Source organism: Crocodylus porosus, unplaced genomic scaffold, assembly GCF_001723895.1.
Source record: "Crocodylus porosus isolate Cpor-Errol unplaced genomic scaffold, CroPor_comp1, whole genome shotgun sequence".
Taxonomy (NCBI): Eukaryota; Metazoa; Chordata; order Crocodylia; family Crocodylidae; genus Crocodylus; species Crocodylus porosus.
In genome coordinates, this window is record NW_017728931.1 from 34,103,639 (window position 1) to 34,123,247 (window position 19,609).

Here is a 19,609-nt window from a genome sequence, read left to right on the forward strand (position 1 = left end):
GGGGATGGGGGTGGGGATTGTGAAGGGAATAAAGGTTTTCATAGAAAACATGTGAGCCCTGGAGTGGGGCTGGGGGGTGGACAGGGGGTACGGGTTGTGTGGGTGGCAGAGCAGGTGGGTGTCACCAGGGATAGCTGGGCACACCTCTGTGTCCTGGCACTCCAGGTGGGACTGAGCTGGCACAGCAGGTCTTCAGAGGTGGCCATCTAGAATGTGTTGACCCATTGGTTGTCACCCTATTCCTGCAGCACAACACACTGCCACCAGTCCTGGCAGGCCCACAGGTGCCAGGACTGGTGGGAGAGGAGGGTAATGGCAGTCCTAGCAGGGGTGTCCTGGAGCCTGTGATCACCATGGCTGGCAGCAGCCCTGGAAGGTCATGTACCAGTCATCCAGCAGGTGGCTGAATTGGGTGTGGGAGTTGGATGGCGCAAGGTGGCAGAACGTCAGGTGCTCAAAATCGTAGTGGGTGAGTAGGACAGCTGCAGCATCCCTGAGAACTGGGGTACCCTGTCCCTGGGCACCAGGGCCAGGAGCTGGGGCAGTCAGGGCTGGGAAGCACAGCTGCCGCAGGAGCAGGATAGGCACATGCTGCCTCTGTCTCTGCCATGCTGCTGCTCTGACACAGGAAGCATCAGCCCAGAGGTCACAGTGCAGAGGGTATGCTTTCAAAATGGCTGCCATGAGCTGGCAGCCATGTGCCTGGAGGCTGGAGCTCACCCTGGTAGCCACAGGGACACAGGGCAGGGCTGGAGTGACTTGGGACTTAGTTCCAAGTCCCAGCATGTATAAGCACTTGCCAAAAATGCTTAATATGAATTAGCTTAATGCTAATTAAATTTAAGCATGCTTAAATTCATGTGTAGACACAAACAGTGTCATGGTAATTGGATAATTTTCGAAGGGCACTACTTAAGTGGTTATATCCCCTTACTGTATTTCATTTAAGGACTGCTAGATGAATCATAGGGTAAGTACTGCTACACTCAGGTGTTCACCTATATTAGAAAAGGAGATGTCCTAGTTCAGTTGTGCTGCTTGATCACTGGGGAATACCTACTGGATGGGCAACCATACTGAGGAAGAAAATAATGTACATCAGATAAGAGTTTAGCCCCAAATGATTTTGAGTGTGTCACTTTAAAATGAAAACAAACTTTTCTATCTCAATGATATAAAATCCTACGCAGAAGAAAGAAAGTTAGAGGGGAGACGGACTTGAAACTTAACAACCCCAGACTTTGTGGAACTTCAGCTATGGATCAAACACTTGTAGCTGTATAAAAACCTGCATATAACCAAAGGAAATCCTCAGTTTCCCATGATTTCAGAACCCATATCAATCAGTGAAATCAAAACCAGGAGGTTGAGTGTACTGAGAAGCTGGTTTCATACTATTTAGCATCAGCTATTATTAATTGATTCAACACCCATCATGGGATTTCTCCAAAGCATTTCAGGGGGTATTTACTAAGGACAGCTATGCTGACAATGAACCAAAAACTCTCTTTTTAAATATACAAATGTATATTCATTATCAACCACTCCATTTAAGTACTTGAGTGTACTACAGATGTCCAGGGAAAACAATGTCAGTTCAAGTCACTGCCCCTTGTATTAGCAAAATAGTGCATGTACAAATCAAAGCTTTCATCACCATAAATGAGAGATGGCAAGGGGTTTAGACAGCCAGAGAAAACTTATCACCAGGAGATTTATGGGGGCTTCTGCTAGGTTAATTAGAAAAGGTTTATTTTGGATAATAAACCAATCCTAAAGAAAAGAACAGAAACTCTATTGAATAATGTTATCAAGAATTAATGTGTGCACTTTGCAGCATCCCATTAGGACAGTTGTTTCAAATCGAAATGATTTAACTAATTAATAAGTTGTATACGCATTGCCGTTAATTATTCCAAGAGGTTCTGAAAGTTTTTAACTGCTAATAATGTTGCAACTTTTGAGGTGTTAGCTCAGAAAATGTGCCAAGTGCCATTTGCAAGGGGAAAACAAATTCTGTACAAACACATATCACTATGCTACTGGCATTGTAGCCATTGCTGCAGTGGGGTCATCACTGGTGAGTTACCATTATTTTTCTCAGCTTAAGTAGCCAAATATAAAGGAAACAGACCTCCCCTGACTTGCTGTGCAAGGGGTCACCAGACAGACAACTTGTGCAGGCAGAGGTGCCAACTTATAACAGTGGACACCTAACAGCAGAATGGAGAGCTGCATTCTTCACAGTACTTTATAGTCAACCATCCTCTAATTCAGGAGCTACACAGAGCCCTACATTTAGGCCCTGGCAAGTAAATATGAAAATCAATTGTTTTAAAAATATAATGCCCATTCCCACAATGTGCAAGACACTTTCCTGGTGGGAAGGAACACGGCCTGCCATGTGGAGATCCTTCAAGGATGGATAGGTGGGTGAAGCAGACAGAGATTAGGGAAGGGGGGGGAGGGAGAGTTTGTTCTTAAGTTTTTAGTCTACTCTGTATACCATTAATAATTTAAGTTCTTAAACAGGACTTTGATATGTTTTTAAAAAGCACTTCCATTCACCTTTAAAATAACAGCTTGGCTGCAAGCTGTTGGCTGAAATTGAGCCCATAAATGTTTCAGTAAGTGAAATACATTAGCTACATTCACTTTGCTCAGAGATTACAGGATTTATTTACACTGATACAAGATTTCAAATATGTATTGTATGAGAACATCATCCCTTTCCATGGCAGAACAAGGTCCCTAAGGAGAGAGAAGAAACAAGTGAAGACATAAGAGGCCTGGTCCCCATGGAAGGGAGGGATGGAGCCAATGTAGTGTGCTGCCTCCTAAGAGCCATGAACAATCATCTGTGGGTCAAGGACCCCCATATTTTTCAAAATGGAGTGAGTGGCAGTGGGACAGCAAAGTTGGGAGTAGTTGTAGAATAATTTACATTTCTTTGAGGACTGTGGCTTCAGTCCTGTGAAGTGCTGGACACTCTGGCCTCAGGCGAATTAAACATATCCTGAAGTGTCTTTTAGTAAGCATGTGAGGAGTTGAACTAAATTCCACCGGACTAGTTGCATGCTGTAAGTTATATGCCTGCTTATGTACTTTTTTGGATCTAAACCAGAATGTTCAGTAAGATGGCTCGGGAGACAGCACGAAGACCCATTAACTAGATATTACTTTACATTGCCATCCTGTGGAACGTATCAAGGGAAGCTAGAAGTATGGTAGTCTCCGGGGAAATATTTAGGCCTTTTCAAGTGGAGCTCCCATTGGTAGTTTCAGTTGCCTGCAATTTTGGAATATAACATGATTTATTGGATTTAGAGGGGTCTTGTTTTAATCATATAATTGTATAGGATTATTTTTCTCTCAAAATTTTTCACATTAAAAGAACCAGTAGGTGCTACTCTCCAACCCAGCTCCTTCATTACTTTATTTACACAGAGAATGGAGTTAATAACTCTCATTTCAATACTTTTTGGGGCCAGGCATGTAGGAAAAAAAATACAACCTCAGAGATGGGGATGAGGGAATGCTATGTGGGGGAAACACAAAGAAGCTTGGCTTTTCCTCCCCTGACCCCATTCTCATACATAACTAAGTTACTGTACAAAATATAAGCAATATCAATTATCCTATATAATCACTTATTGATTGATTAAATGTGCTACCTTCCCCCCCAAAGGCTCAGAGAGACTTAAAATGACAAATAAATACTTATAAAAACAACACAATATTTAAAGAAGATAGTTCAACAGGAAACCACTACTCCCAGGGAACAAGGAGAACTAGACTCAGCATCTGAGTCAGAATGCTTCTGGAGGCTACTCCCAGATGCTGCAGTTTGCAAACCATCTTTTGTTCAAGGTTTGGCCTACCATCACAATTCAGCTCTTGTTGATTACACAGGTGCAGAAAGCCATCAAAATATTTCTGTTTCCAATGTGAGAAATTGCCCAGTCAACAACATGACAGGGTGCGGCTACATCAGTCAATAGAGACAGAGTGGGCTAAAGAAAGTGTAAAACCGTCAACTGCTATATGCAGAAACCACAGCAGATTTCATAAAGATTTCAGAGGATTGAAAGGATAGGATGCATCAAAAATGGTCAAGACACAAGGCAGGACACTTGAGATAAGGGCATTTAAAATGGCTTGTGAGGAAACTTTCCTCCACAGCATGGCAACTGGAACAGCACAGATTGATTAAGCATAGCTTAACAGCAAGGATTCAAGCTATGGAGGTCAGGCTTAACTAACCTGCCCAGTGAAGATATTAGCACTATGATGGATAAGAGAAATTTGGTGGCTATAGTCTATTTAGGCCTTCAAAAGGCACTTGATGAGGTACCACTTCAGAGATTAATGGTTAAAGTCTTGGAACAGAAGGTAAAATAGAACTGCAGGCTCGCAAACTGGCTTACAGTGCAGAAAGCAAAGCCAGAGAGGGAAGTTTTTCAAGATAGAATCTATTGGTTGTTGCAAGATTAGTAATGGAATTTAAACATAGGACTTTTAAAAATAATGCAAATATTGGCAAACAAAGGCTGCTTTGGTTCACCTGTTCCAATGTTATCATTTGTTTATGTTTTTTAAACTTCTTAACTGACTTTTGAAATTGAAAGCCACACACCAAAATAAATATGTATAACTGTGTGCATGCACATGTGAATATAATCATTTTATATTTTTATAGTCTTGAAACAATAGCCATTGCCCCTTCATTTTAAGCCAGGATGGAGCAGCAAATTAAAAGCAAAAACCCACAACATAAGCCAGCTCTTTCTTCTGGCTGTTTTTCTTTTGGGAGGCAATCTTTCACTGTTTCCTTTTGTCAGCATGACCCAAGTAAAACAAACCAAACAAAGATTCCCGTTGGCAGGGTCACCACTCATTCATTCCTTTTTAATCTGAGTCAGGACAAAAGGTAGACAAAGAAAAAAGAGAAAGAGCACCCTGGTTCTTCCTCAAGTACTCAAGCCCCGCCCCCCCAACTCATTAGGAAGAAATCTTTGACTTAACCTTCTCAAAACCACCTCTCTGTCCCCTGGGAAGCCTTAGCCTCTGTTTTATGAACTTCCCGGTTCATGAGACCCAGGTGCCAGATTCATTCTTCAGTTGCTTAATGGCCAAAGCTATCTATTCTCTCTTCAGACTGAACAGCTAAGGCAGTCCCTATGGGCTGGGCTGTCTTCAAGCCATTTAAAGTGCCTAATAATTTCTCGATTGAGCAAAGAATATGGTATACATATGATCACTATCCTTGAATACTCTTTCAACCTAAAGGGTCTTCACTTTGCAAATAAAACAACATCAATAAAATGCAGTCAGCTATGGGGTGGGATATCGCAGCCAAGTGCATGCTGCTTACCATGAGAAGACCACCATTTTGGGCAAGAACACAGAGTGAATACTGTAAGTAAATTTGAAGGATACCTTAAATAAGGCCTATAGTATAATTAATGTGCACTCCCCTAGAATGGGGGAGGGGGTGCAGATAGTCACAATCTTAGCAGGCTTTCCTAGATTTTTCAGGATCCCTTTTCAGGATTCAGTATGGACTTCCCACTCATGTTTGTCATGACAATTCTGAGGGTGCTACAGTCTGTGCTGTCTAATTCACATAGCCCCAAAACAAGAAGATTTTGTGGCTTCTCCCCTGCACATCCATGTGGATCCAAAAATAGATAAATAAATAAATAAATCTGGTCCCATGGTTCTATGGTTGCATCGTCACTTAATGACATGATTTAGTTTTTAATTTCCATTTTTAATTTTTCACTGAAGCACATGGAGTAAGAGCTGAACTGAGCTATTTGTTCTGAAGATGTGATAAGCACCAGCAGAGCTAAACTTGAGTTACTTAAAAAAAAAAACAGTTAAGAAATATAGTTATGAAATGTCTAAACTCATGTAATAATAAAACAGCTTTCTTTCAGAAGTCCAAATGCAGCATATACATAGTTCTGAATGATGGCTGAATGCTTTTCTTTATTTGAAAAAACTGGGGTTGTTATTGTGGAGGGTGGAGGGGTGGGGAGGGGAGAGAACTGTTTACAGTCAAAGTTTGCATTCAGAGCATTATATAGTAATAGAGATGGGCTCAATACAAAGCCTGGATCTGGATTTTGAGAAACCTAGGTTTTAGATAGACAACTAAGAAATTTGGGGTTAGAAACTGGAACTTCAAGGACCTGCATCAAAGTGTTACTTTTATATGCTTCTCTCTCTCAATCTTAGTTCACTAAGGTGAAAGCACTTCAGCCCCTGTGGCTAGTCAATCAACAAGTGTATAATTTTCCTACATAGTAGAGATTTTTTTATTTGGGCTAAGCTCTAGTAAGCATTCTTCTCTTGAAGCAGTAACTCTCCATCATATGTGCAGAGGTTCATAAAATGTAAAAGCGAATAATTTAACAAATCCAGACAACTTTCTTGCGAAAGTAAAAGTGCATCTTGCGATGATTACATTATGGAGGTTTGGGGTTTTTTTGGGAAGGGATTGCAGAGTTTATTGGTAACACATCTCAGTAAATTAGAAAAAGATCTTTCTGAGGGGCTATTTGGAATATACACTACAAGCCTATTGGTACTGGCACAACCTCCGCTGTTGCTGTGTTTTGCTTTCTTGTGTAAGAAAGCATATAACAAAATTTGAGCTAAACTCCAAAACATCTTTAGAGGACTAGCTGAACAGGAGCTTAGCTTGATATTTGATGAAAGAAAGAATATACAATGCAGAAAAGCAGCAGAAAAAGAGATTTATTGTCCATATGCATGTTCTCACTGTGGGTACACATGCTCCTCAAGCACTTAACTGCCTCACCAATCCATATCAGGAGAACCCTAGCCCTGCCTGTTTCCTACTCCTTAGTTTCCCCCCAACCACAGAGTCCTGAAGTGTATGCAACTCCTAAGAAGAATGTCAGGAGGGAAGTGTGTGGATGTGCATAAGGACAACACATCTCAAAGTACTCCAGGTACCAGTAGATTTCATAGACTTTATAGACATTAGGGCTGGAAGGGTCCTCGGAAGATCATCAAGTCCAGCCCCCTGCCCCAGGGGCAGGAAGTCAGCAAGGGTCATAGGATCCCAGCAAGATAAACATCCAAATTTCTCTTGAAGGTATTCAAAGTAGGTGCTTGAACCACCTCTGGCAGCAGTCTATTCCAGACCTTGGGGGCTCAGACTGTAAAGAAGTTCTTCCTTATGTCAAACCTAAAACAGTCCTGAAGAAGTTTATGACCGTTCGACCTTGACATCCCCTGGGTAGTTTTTCTTTGTCTTTTGCATGATCATCCTCATATGCAACCTCACTGTTGGTGACTCCAAACAAGAACCAGCATACCTGGAGCTGGATTTCAGAGCTCCCTAAATGTATGCAGCCACTGCCTGGAGACTTGGACTTCTACAGTTACCAAATGTTTCGTGAAGATGTGAATGAAATTCCAGAAGGCCACCCTGCAGTTATCAGGGAGCTATGGAGCCAGTGCAAACAAGGGCATGAAGTTGCCCGGGCTCTGTTAGAATGAGCTCTAACTGCAGGAGGAGAACTGAGTCTTTGATCTTCCATTCATGACAAAGGTCTATGACTTTGCTGAGACAATTCAGTTTTACACTCTAGAAGGTAGCCTGCCAACAAGGGTATTTCGTGACAAATACACCATTGCTACAGGCAGACTGCTTCCCCGCTTAATGGGGAGGATCTCACAATACCCTGTTTATTGACATAAAAGAATAATAGTGGTGTTGTCTGTCATAATCTAAACATGACACCCACACATGAAGGGTAGGAAGGCTTAATGTGCTCTTCATGTCTTTCTGACATACTGATATGAAGTTTCACTTTCTGGAGCATCCAGACACCCTGAACCTGAACGTCACTGATATTGGCTCCCATCCTAACCTGGGAGACACCGATCACAGTAATCACCGATGGGAGCCAAAGGAGGACCAGTAGTCCTTTGTTTATTGGACAGATCCATCCACTATCTCAGGGGAACTGTCATCATCAGGCTTAGTACAGCAGACAACTTGTAGCCAGGACTGCTTCGAAATGTGGCATGCAGAACCACAAAGACGCAGACAACTATATTGCCGAGGGGCAGGGGGACCGATTCTACTGTCAAAAAGCTCAATCCATCAGAAAATCCAAAGTGGACCACGAATTTTAGACTTTGTGTGAGAGTGAGGGTGGACATCGAGTATTCACTAACAGTTGTAGGACACAAAAAAAAAATCACATTGTAGTAATGCTCTTCTGGACTTTTGGCATCAGTTGGGAAGAGGCCCCTTTTACTGCCCAGTCACCTAGATGGGGTTATATATATAAATATAAATAAAGATGCTCTTTGGGAGGGAGCCAACACCCTCACAAGTACATAACTTTAGGAGGATCTGCTGATGAATAACTAATATGTTTCCCAATCCTGTTCTGCTGCGTTGTGTGTAATGTCCTTGGAAGTTCTAGCTGGTATATGACCAGAGCCCATTACTGATATTTCTTTTCTTCATATAATTACCATTGCTTTCCTTGTGTCATAAAATAGTATATGAAAACTTCAGTAATACATATTAATTTTGTATCACAGACATTACTACTGAAGTGGACAAGATAATAAGAGACTATCTAGATGACAAATTGTGATCTTTGCTGTGCTACCATCTGCACACAGAAAGTTTTTTCTTTTTAAAGGACTCAAATTGTTGTAAGTCAAAATTAATGGTGCAAAGGCTGGATCTTTGAAGACAGATAGCCACACTGAGCTAAACAGAACTGCTCTTAATTCTTAAGAAAGTGTGTGTTTGCCTATATTTAGTACTTGAATGCTCTGAGGAAGAGACTGTTTCATTCCAGTGCAATGGGCTTCAACCCATGGCTTGAAGGAAGCAAATTGCCTGCAAGACCCTTTGAGGTTGTTTGTGGCCAAAGGAAAATAGAAAGTAAAAACTGAGGTTGATGAGAGGAGTGAAATATGACGTTTCCTGCCAATTGATACTGAAGTGGCATTGTTGCCTGTATGCCAGCAAACATTAGGTTTGGATCCATTCAACTGGTTTGGATCCATTCATTGGTTTAGTGTTCTCTGCTGGAGTAAAAGTTGCTCCTTGTGATTTTATAAATCTGATTCTTTTGCTTTGAAACATTACTTATAGGCCTCAAATCAGTTAGACTAACTGATGCAATAAGCAACATCCTTTTTCCCCCTTTTAGGTCACCCTAGTACATTTAGATGAAAAGATCCATAGTTAAACGTCTTGCTAGAATCCATTTGTCACAGGAAAGGATAATTCTCCATTTAATACTTACTCTCTAGGTACCTTTCTGAAGTTGTATATAATTCACATGAAATTTGTACATTTTAAGTATTCTTGCTGAAATACATTAATGCTAACTTTTTGATTGTGGAGTTTCTCTTTGCTCATTAAATCAACTGTCACATGGGTGACACAGAGACCTACAGATGAAGGGCAAGAATAGAGAGAACTAGATCCTGTAGGCTAAATTCTTTGCTGATTTTAATGGAGTTGTACAGGATAAAAAAGTGGCAAGTTTGGCCCATTAAGGGCTAAAATCATAGAATAGAATCATAGAAAATTAAGGTTGGAGAGACCTCAGGAGGTCATCTAGTTCAACCCCCAGCTCAAAGCAGGACCATCCCCAATTACAGCATTCCAGCCAAGGCTTTATCTGCCTGGTCTTAAAAACCCTGCAAGGATGAAAACTCTACCACCTCTCTGGGTAACCTGTTTCAGTGTTTACTACCCTTCTAGTTAGAAGATTTTTCCTAATATCTAAGCTAATCTTCCCTTGCTGTAACTTGAGACAGTTGCTCCTTGTTCTGTTATCTGTCACCACTGAGAATAATCCAGCTCCATCCTCTTTGGAACCCCCCTTCAGATAGTTAAAGGCTGCTAATAAATTCCCCCTCAATCTTCTCTTCTGCAGACTAAATACGGCCAGTTCTCTCAACCTCTCCTCAAAGTCATGTGCCCCGACCGCTAACCATTTTTGTTGCCCTGGACTCTCTTTAATTTGTCCACAAATATTAAGTACGATTAAAACGTCAAAACTAAAAGTAGTTAAGACTAGACATGTCTAAATCAAAGTTCAAAGACTCGCAAATTTTATCAGGAAACAAAACTGAAATTTAGTTGTAGATTTTCTAGCCAGTTGTATTAGAAAGCAAATCTCTCACTGGAGAGATTCCAAGTTCAGAGTGTACTGGTGGATGGAGGTGGGTGGAGCATAGTCAGCCCCATCCACCTGGGGACATGTGGCTGCTGTAATACTAACAGGTCTCCAGTTTCTTAATAACTCATTATAACTGAGTCATCATTTGTTTGGAGATCTATAAAAAGCATAAGGCTCGTAGGATATATAACCCCCCTCCTCCCCCCAACAAATAATCAGCCAAAGGATTTGCATCTTTTATGGGATTCACCAGCAGAAGTCTTTATACATTAAAAGACATTTAACAAATATAAGATAATTTGTCTAGGAGGAAAGTGCTGAGTGATAAAACATGGGTAGTAATCTAAAATTCCAGGAGAAAAAGGAATAACTCAGGCACTTTGACAAAAATGATTATAGGAGGAGGAAACAGACATAAGGGATACATTACTCAGGAAGGAACATGCATAAATTAGGTTTGACTCCGGGGGAAAAAAAATCCTTTTTTTTTTTTTTTAAAGCAGAAAGAGGGTTGAACAGTTTGGCCTGGCTGTACTTTGCCTGAGCCTAACATTTTCACATGGTTTATATTCTTTCCACCAAAAAATGAAGTAAAATAAAGATATGCCAGCTGTTTATATCAGTTACCATACCTGATAAAGTGTGGCTGCATGAGCCAAGACAATATAGAAGGTCCTAGCTGATTTTGAAGAAGCTGATTTAGAAGAGACCCACTGAAAAGCAGCTGGTGTCCAGTAAACCTAAAAACCTATTTAAATCTTTACCATTTTCTCACATTTTCTTCTTCTCATTCTTATGAACTCTCCATTTTGTCCTTCTCTTGCTATAAACATTTGTTCTGAAAACCCAGGAAACAAAATTTGGCTCAAACACGGGTAGTCGTGTGTCAGTAATTTCTCTGGAAGATGAGTAAGAGGCTGAAAATTTTTTAAGATTGAGTAAATGATCTTATTTGCTTCACTGATCCCCACCTTGCTGAACTTTTGGCAATACCAAGGAGAGTAAGGCACACTCATGATCACACATTTCTAGCAATCATTCAGGAAGCTGGCATCACCAGAAAACTCCCAGCACTGCATGATCCTGAGTCACTGAAACACCTTCAGCTTATGAACACTTCAAACAAAAGAACAAAAAAAGTCTTTCTGGCTTCCTAGTTTCAGTTCAAATACTTGCCATTGAGTGCTAGCTAAATCCTACACGTGGGATGAGAAGGCCGCTAAGTTGTTTTACTGAATATTCTTGGACTGTTTTAATATTGGCAAACTCGACTCACTTGAGAGAAACTGAACACAAGACTTCAGGTCGTAGTTTATATGACCATAAATGAGAAAGCAGAATGCAATATTCAGCCATTCAGACTCAAAGACTGATCTTAACAGTTCATGTTAAGGTTGACGTGACCATCAGAAGTTGTGGAGATGTCAAGAGGCGGATAACATAAGGAAAAGACTGAGAGGAACATATACCTGCTTACTATCTAGATAAGATTCAGTGCAATACCCCACCTCCACCCCAATACTGTGGCACTGACTGATATTAATTATCAGACAGTAGCTGCAAACAAAACTGCTGTTGATAATGGTTAGTTACAACCCTAGTTACTCCTATTGCTCCATTAATGGTGCAGACAACAAAGCACATCCAACAAAGCACATCTACACAAAAGATGCAAACAATGTTTGGAATAAACCAAATGATTCTTCTTCTATTTTAAACCTTTGGGGGCAGGGGCCATGTAAATGTTCATGTGTGCACCCCATACCTTGTACAATGGAACCTCACTTTTTATCAAGAAGTATGTCCATTATCATCTCATTAAAAAACCTGAGGTTGCTCTGCTGTACACGGAGCACTGCTGCAAAACTGAGTCTGTCCATTGCATCAAAATCAACTACCCCTTGAATAAGGTTGATTTGTGAGTTAAGCTTTGCAGGCCTGGGTGCCATTTAAGATTAAATACAATGAAACAAACCTCATCAGGACTCTGCTTTCATACAATTCCTTTCTCATTTGTAATCACAGAAAATAAACTGGCCACTTGAGATTGGAAACAGCTAAACAATGACATAGGAAAGGTGATGCAACTCATCCTCACACAGTGCAGTGGACACCACAGAGCTGGCACAGATGGTTGAGAAGGCTTGTTCAGCAGTGCGGGAGTGTGCAGGAAATCTCCATGACAGCACAATTTTTCTGCACTGTAAGAGCCCCTGAGACAAGAGAGGGGCTGGACCTTGCAGTGGTTGCTACACTATTAAACACAACAAAGGATGGTGCAGCATTGAGAACTAAGAGCCTGATTTTGCACTCAGACACTCTCACCTACACCTGTTGATATTAATGGGTGTTGATCACATGGATTTAAGGGCAGATAACTGCCAAAAATATTAATGCCAACAGCTGAGTCAACTCATCTGTACATGTATGCAATACCTTGCAAACACTGACCACATTTTGCAGCTTTGATCAAGCCACTCTGCAGCATATAACATTTGAAGACAATATAGGACTACTTTGTGCACTGTACTTCTACTGTGGCATCAGAAAGAAAAGTACAGTGCATAAAACAGACAACTATGCCAACTAAAAGCTAGCAGAAGAAAACATTTCAACAAATGTGGGAACATGACTGGTACTTCACATTTGATGAAAATTAAGTTTTAAATTACTGCCTCAAGAAACAGAAAAAAGTGCATGTCTCAACATTCCTATGTAATATACCAAATATGAGTAATATGAATATATTAGAGCCACTGCATGAACCACAACTTTATTTCCTGAGTCCCATGCATTTAAAAAAAAAATAAAAATCAACTCTAGCATTTTATGAAACATAACTTTCTGCATTCAATTTCCTTGCCAGCAGAAAAAAATACAAATGGAAATTTTGATTGTGCATTCAAGAAACCAATATAGACATTTACAGCCAAATAATTGCACTGAGTGTGTCTCTGTGAATGAGTGTAACCATGTAATCACCGAAATAAATCCAGCTGTGTTTATGCCAGTGGGTGGGCAAGGGATCATAGGCAGAGGGACACTGGGGACAGATCACAGACAAGATGACAGAGAGAGGGGGTCAGAGAAGAGGGAATGATTGTTGGATGAGGAATATTCACAGAAAGCTCAGCTACAATATTTTTTGGCCTTATTTTTGGGCCCATGTAAGGTAGCTTAACACATGCAATTCTAAAGGTACTATAGATGGGCAGCAAAGGACGTCCCCCTGCATTGAGAAATCTTGAGACATCGTAAAACCACCCACATTACCTTCCTACTTCATGTAAGCATGTGGTAATTTGGGAAGAGTGTAGAGGGAGCAGGACTTGAATACTCTGAAGCGTGGTTGATCCTAATTCAGTAGGACAAGTGTCTGCTGGCACAAATTAAAGTAGTCCTGAGGCTACTCTAATTTATATTGGAGATTACACTGGCCTCTGGGCAGCATCAGTACTGCAGGGGTTAGACAAGAAGTGTAATGCCGGGTCTAGTTTCCCTTCCTTCAGGTGCATTAACTCCAGATTAAGTATACCTTAGGGTTGAGCCCCCATTATAACAGTAGTATTAATAATAGTTCAATTTCAGAAGAGCAGTTGTAGGAGCAGACATAGCTGCAAAGCAAGCCAGACATCTGAGGCTCTGTGTGTTCTGGGGAAAATAATTAGTGTTCTTTTGGAAATCTACTTTGCTGAGTCTCATGGGTCCCAAGTAGGCAGAACTGCTTTCCCTCATCCCCTTATGGGGTGTTTTAACTTTTGCTGCTGAGGACTGTCCCCTAGTGTCTTCTCTGCTGGCTGGAAACCATTAATTATGTAATGAATTATTATGCAAGCCAGTGAGGCTCTTTCAGTGATCTGGCACTGTTAGATTAAGTTCCTTGAGGAAGAGAATGATTGCCAATTCTAGTTGGTAATATATCTGGAAATGGCATAGTGGAAACTAAAAGCCATGGACATTTACAAACCTTCTTTTCATTCTTTCAGAACTCTAACCATATTTAGCAAGTACAATATACCTTACAATGTTTCACTTGATTTGGATTCTGTTCAAGAAGATATCCAGTGTTGTAACCCCCTCACTTGCTAGCTATTTTATCCACTGGTTTTACCTATTTGAGCTGATCTATCAAAACAGCATAAAGTATACAGTTGGTTTTTGCTCCTCTGACTGAGCGTTTCTCAAAGGCACATATTATTTTTCCCCTGCACTGCAAATATTGACTGTTCCATTCATTTTAATTTAGAGGGGATCTCTAGAATTTTACAACCCTTCTTATTTGTTGCAAATGAAGGATGCGGTACCATATGTAAACAGATACACATACCACTTAAACTAGAGGACTAACATAGACCTAGCTTGCTCACCTGAATTGTTTGAGTTCAGTAGCATAGGGCAGGGCTGCCTTCCATCTGGCAGCCCCTGAGAGGGTTCCCTGTGGACCTTGGGCTCTCAATTTGGGAATTGCTCCTCCTACTGTTTCAGCTGCTACCACTGCTACTGGAGTCTCTGGGCTCCCCATCCTGCTTCTGCTGCCTGCCCTTGGGGCCAGCATGGCACAGCCCTTGGGGCCAAGGGAACCTGCAGCCCGGCAGATCAGGGGGAAGCAGAGATCTCATACAGTATAGGAATGCCAGCACAGTTCAGCGAGAGGGCACATGGCAGGGGAGACCACCGAGCACAGCATGCAGGGCATTGGCCCAATGCAGTAGTGGGGTGGGGAAGGGCATGGCCACCACATGGTGTAGTGAAGTGTGATGCTGCAGGGGACATGCAGCCCGGGGCCATTCAGAAGTTGGACAGCAAAGTACAAACAAGGCCATGATTCCTTGTCACATACCACAAGGTATCTCCAAGAAAACAACTGGCTTAATACTGAAGAGCTGGCAATGAGGAGAGGGCTATTCTAGGGAGAGACACCAAATGGTGAGTGCTGAAGGGAATAAGAAAATAAATAGAGGAAGTTGTGAGAAACTGCAGTAAGAGTTTTGTACAGAGCAGTGAGGGTTTATTGTATTCATGCAGGACAAACTCTTCCAATGTGAATATTTAAACTTTGGCACCTAAATAGCTACACAACCACCACAAAGTCATTTTAATCGACTTACAAGTGGACATTCAGTAATGTAAACAACACTGGACATTTGCCTGTGGGAGCAGCTGATCTCCCTTTCTCTCACTCATGATGGATTTTAGCTGTTGTTTATTATTTTAATAGTTGTAACTGTGATGGTCCAGGAAACATGTAAGAGGCGAGGATTTTTATGGCTGTTATCTTTTATTGGACCAACTGCATAACTGGAAGAGAGCTACACAAACTTTTAGGCACAAGGTACCTAGAGGGGACTGGGATGTGGGTGATCTTGCCTAATGGTTAGGGCACTGAGGGAAGGCAGAGGTCAGGGGCTGAATCAGAGTTCAGGAGCCACATTACCAAATCTAGAGGGAAATCTAGGAGCGGGATCCATAACAGGCCGGAGTCCAGGTCCAGAATCAGATGCCAAATTACCAAGTCCAAGGGTTAATCCACGGATCAAAGACCAAGAACAAAGCCAATGTCAGGAACCAGGAACCAGATCCACAGGGAAACCCAAAGCTAGAGTCTAGGAACAGAGCCAAAACCAGGAAAGCCAGAGAGTACAAAAACCAGGAGGCTTGCCAGAGCAGACCAGGGCCAAACTGCTGACTAGACTGAAGACTACTGTCACAGGTGGGAATAAATGGAGAGACTGAGCTCCCAGCAGCCAGTCAGGAAACCAGCCAGTTAACTGGCTAGGGCAGAGCTTATCAGACAGAAACCCCAGGCAGGTGTGGCTACCTACGCAATTACCCCAGGCTGGGCTGCCTGCTAGGGTCCCCGGCAGAGTCCTTCCTCAGATTTGAAAAATCCTTGAAAAAACCTTCCTAAATGTTGACAGTTACACCTGGACCACAGATCAAGCAGTTTAGGTTTGGCTTTTCCTGTAACAGACTACAAAACTCCCCTCCCACCAATGCCATTACAAGCTAGGAAGTTAGGGCCTTGTTGCACATTGTACTTTGAGGCGCTCAAATATTGCTTATTTTAGTGCTAGCTCCAGTTTGAAGCAGTTAGACCTTAATGCTAAAAACGCTGTCCACCCATCCCCCACCTGCACAGCTGTGACTTGCCACTAGAGGACTGGTGAGCAGGGCCCTGACTAGGAGCTATAGCTGTGAATTGCCACTAGGGGGCTAGTGAGCCAGGGCACGTTTCTGGGCGGGGGGGGCAGGAACATGAAGCTGGGAAGCAGGGAGTTAGTGGGGTAGAGGTAGGGAATGAAGTGGGAGGTGGAAAGGAAATGGGGATGAGGGAAGGGTAGTGAAATGAAATCAGCCAGCCACTGAAGGATAAAACAAAAGGAAGTTAAAAAAAAAAAAGAAGAAATAAAAAGGAAATCAATTAATAAAGGTCTCATGTTTTAATAAATTGGAATTTGGGTGCTGGTTACACTACCCAGGGTGGCTGGGAGCTGGGACCAGTGAGAGAAGGTGCTTTTGGGGGAACTATTGCCCCTGCCTCAGCTTATGGGGACCCAATCTGCCCCTACCTTTTCCCCCTCCAGCCTCCCTAGACCTCACTTTTGGACCCATTTATGCCCTGAGACTTTGCTAACTGACATGTACTCAGCAGCTTGTTTGCATAGGGTTGCTTCCCTGGGGATGGGAAGGACATATCCCCCAGGGGCAAGCAGGAGAGCTGGCTTGGTGCTAGAACTGTCCCCTGGGTAGTTGAGTTCAGGGGGTAGAACGTTTGTCCACCCAAAACAGGACTGTGGATGAAGGGACACTGCATCCTGGGATGCTGGAGGAATGAAATTTGGGCAGCTTATCTGTGGGAGTAGCCACACATGGAATGGAACATGAGCTGGGTAACATGGAACAGAGAGAAACCTGCCCCGAAGTGGTATAAAACTTTCAGCTGCCTAAAGTGTGCCTAAAATTATCTTCAGGTGTTAATGTGTGAACAATCCAGGGGTTAAAAGGCACCTAAAATTAAATGTGTAACAAGGCCCTTACATTGGAATCCTCTTGCTAACCCATCCTGAAATCTTCTGGCCAGCACTTTGCAGGTGGTTTGATCACAGTGAAAAGGAGATATATGTATTTTGGAAGCAGGAGTAAAATATGTTGCCCTCCACAAAGGTGTTAATGGCAGCAGTGGGTTACATCACTTACTATGTTTCATACATCAAGTTAGGGGGTGAATCAAAAATAAGCCAGAGTTTTGATGTGTGGGCCTATAACCAATTACCTTATAGTTTAATTTTTGTGGCGTGCTATTTTTGCCTGGCTCAGGCAATCACTTTCAGAGTTCTCACGAGAAATATGCTTTCTTATATACTGAATTGCTAAACTTCACCTAAAATATTCTCTCAGTACTTGTACAATTTAAAAGCGCAAAACAAAAGTTCAAACAAATGTCAACTAAAGTGCTCAGGAAGTTCCCTAAAAGCACAGTAACCTCATGATTCATCCCTTCAGAAAAAAACCTGGCTCAACAGATAAGGCTAACAGCATAATTACAGTATCAACAAACTTGACCTATGTCAGACCAATGAGTGGAGCAAGTTCTAAGGGTGAGAGAATCTCCCATTTACAGACATTTAGACCTGATGGCCATTACTTTGAGCACCATATCTCAGCCACAAGGATGGGACACAAAGACAGAAGGAGCTTTTAAAGCTGCAAAGACTTAAGGTTTTGAAAGCAAGACAAAACCTTGAATGACATCCACGACTGGTGTGAGTGCAGAGTAGAGAGTCCAGGTGCAATGTGTTTCATGTAGGAAATACTGCTAAATGAAAGATCTTCAGCAGTAACTCAGTACAGTAGTTAATCTGAAGTGGGTAAGGCATGGATAGCAGTTGTGAGGACGATCATAATTTTCTTTGCTGAGCAGAGATTTACAAATGCACACTTGATTACTACTACTTCTACTATTTCACTATTAAAAAGTTTTTAGAGAGCTAACATGACCACTAAATTACAGATTTCATTAACAAAAAGGTAGGCAGCCCATCCAACAATTGCCATCAAGACAACCACAGCTTGGTACATGAACCAAGGACTTCCAGGCAACTGCAAAGACCAACCCATGCATAAGAGAAAACAGTATATATAAAAAGTGTTGACAACACTGTCATTTTACTTAAAGCTGAGGGTCCCCCATTTGAAAACCTCAAATTTGGTTTAAAAAGTTTCTAGCCCTCACAGTTCATGAAAGAAGCCTGAAAATGACTTCAGTGTAATCAAAAAAATGTTTAAAGAAGGCTCAGAAGCCAAGTCAATTTATAAGTAGTCCAAGTTAAATACCATATTCACTTGACTCTAAGATGAGCCTGAATGTAAGATGGCCCCTAATAATTAGATTCTATAGATGGAAAATGTGTAAGTTTGTTATAATTTTCCAGGTATGGAATCTAATTATTGGAGGGTTGTCTTAAATTTGTCCTCTCCCCCACCTCACTACTAAAGCAGGAAAAGCAATGGCTGGGGTGTTGGATGTGTGTGTGTTTGGGGGGGGAGGAGGGGGTGTCAGACAGCTGTGGGGGGTCAAACAGCCCCCTTGCCCTCTGCCACACCACTTCTTTCCCTGTAGTCTTCCTGGCTCCCACCACCTGCACTCCCCAACCCCCAGCTGCTGTACTTCCTGCTCACCCACTCCCCACAATCTCAGCCCTCTCCCTCCACCCCAGCACCCACTACTATCAGGTGCTGCTCAGGCCTGGTTCCTTTCTGGAGCGCAGTATGTGGAAGAGCAGTCCACTTGTCCATGCTGGGCCATGCAGCAGCAGCAGCACCACCGCTGACTGGCTGAGCAGGGGTGGGAGTTTCCCTGTGCTCTGTGCCTGGGAGGGAATCCAGCTCAAGCTGGAGTGAAGCTGCACGTGACAGTAAGGGGTGGGGGATCGGAAGGGAGCAGAGTGGGAACAAAAGATGCAGAGGGCAAGTGGAGGAGGGGTAGGAGGCTGCCGTGGGTCTGATTCTAGTTTTGACCCAGGTTTGGGGACAGTTAGAGCCACAGCAGCCACCTGAACCTCTCCCCACTCCACTTCGTACACAAATCTAAGATAAGGAGCATCCTCTCCCCCTGGTGACTGTGGGGAGGAACTCCTCATATATGAGTGGACATGGTATTATTTTTAGATCATACTTACAAAGACGGTCACAAAATCTTGCGGGGGTGAGTTTTGAATGACTGAGTTTGGCAGTACTTAAGGTCTCACTTAAAAAAAACAGCTTCATAAATAAAAAAAATAAACAAAGCCTTTTTTACAACCAGTTTAGTGAACATGGGCAAATCTTCAAATCCAGCTTCCTGTATTAGCCTCCTTTCATTCAACTGGATCTCTCACCACTACTTCAGTGGATGATGCCATTTACAAAAA

The 19,609-nt window shown here is 42.2% G+C and overlaps 1 protein-coding gene across 3 annotated transcripts in view; it reads right to left on the reverse strand.

The window, feature by feature from the left end:
* The window catches only part of CACNA1C (calcium voltage-gated channel subunit alpha1 C), a 651,860-nt gene that overhangs the window by 235,051 nt on the left and 397,200 nt on the right, over positions 1-19,609 (reverse strand). The window lies entirely within an intron of this gene.